At 39.5% G+C, this 1,019-nt stretch overlaps 1 protein-coding gene across 1 annotated transcript in view; it reads left to right on the forward strand.

The window, feature by feature from the left end:
* Positions 1-1,019, forward strand: part of LRRC16A (leucine rich repeat containing 16A) — a 115,764-nt gene that overhangs the window by 63,300 nt on the left and 51,445 nt on the right. The gene's annotated exons all lie outside the window — the stretch shown is intronic.

Here is a 1,019-nt window from a genome sequence, read left to right on the forward strand (position 1 = left end):
GGCCTTGGCTGTTGAGTGAGTGACAGAAACACAAGGCAGAACTCTTCTATTTAAAAAACTGGAAATAAATAAATAAATAAATAAATAAATAAATAAATAAATAAATAAATAAATAAAAATGGGCCGCTTGGGAGTGTGGTAGCGCTCCCGCCGAGGGTTCGGATCCCACATACAGACCAGTTCCCGCTCACTGGCTGAGCGAGGTGCGGGAGCAACACTGAGGGTTGCGATCCGTTGCCGGACATGAAAAAAGACAAAAAGGAAAAAATAAATAAATAAATAAAAAACTGAATACTTAGGTGGGCAGAATTTTTAAGTCATGAAAATAGCATTTGCTAATAAATTTTATTTTCATTCATTGTTCTAACTAGGCTGGTAAGTTGTTAAATAGTAGACTATCAGTTATGTTTGCTGTTAGATTAATGAGAAGTTTTTGTGTGTAAAAAGTGCAAGCAGTAGATTTTGGACTGTGATGACTTCCTGTGTACTCTCAGCTTAACCATCGATTCTAAGGCACCCAAAGATAGCACCACTTACAGGGTAGCAGCTGCCCCAAGTGCAGGGATCCCTCTCCTAAAGGAAATCCATCTTCTGAGCTTTGGGTGTCTTATCCTAAGCCAGTGCTGCAAACTATAGCTAGTTTGGAAGGACTAGCATATTAGATTGGTCTTTTAAAATTACCTACCCTGCCTCCTTTCATAATTAAAGTAGCAAATCATTACTGTTTCTCATTGACATCCATTACTGATGTCAGAGGAGAGAGTCTGGGGAGGCCCAATAGCTGGCCTCAACTTACCCCATCCTTTTACCAGGTTCTTAACTCCACCACAATAAATGATTGAAATGTAGAGTCACAGTAGAAAGTGAGAACAGATTTAATGTAACAAATAAGAGATACAGATTTCAGAGAGAAAGTGCAGCCTAGCTCCAGAGACTGAGCAGGGCCCATACCAGGTTTAATACAAAAGTAAGAAATACACAGTTAAAGTTCAATAAAGAGTGCAGGCTGGCTCAAGAGC

Source organism: Galeopterus variegatus, unplaced genomic scaffold (assembly GCF_000696425.1).
Source record: "Galeopterus variegatus unplaced genomic scaffold, G_variegatus-3.0.2 Scaffold732, whole genome shotgun sequence".
Taxonomy (NCBI): Eukaryota; Metazoa; Chordata; class Mammalia; order Dermoptera; family Cynocephalidae; genus Galeopterus; species Galeopterus variegatus.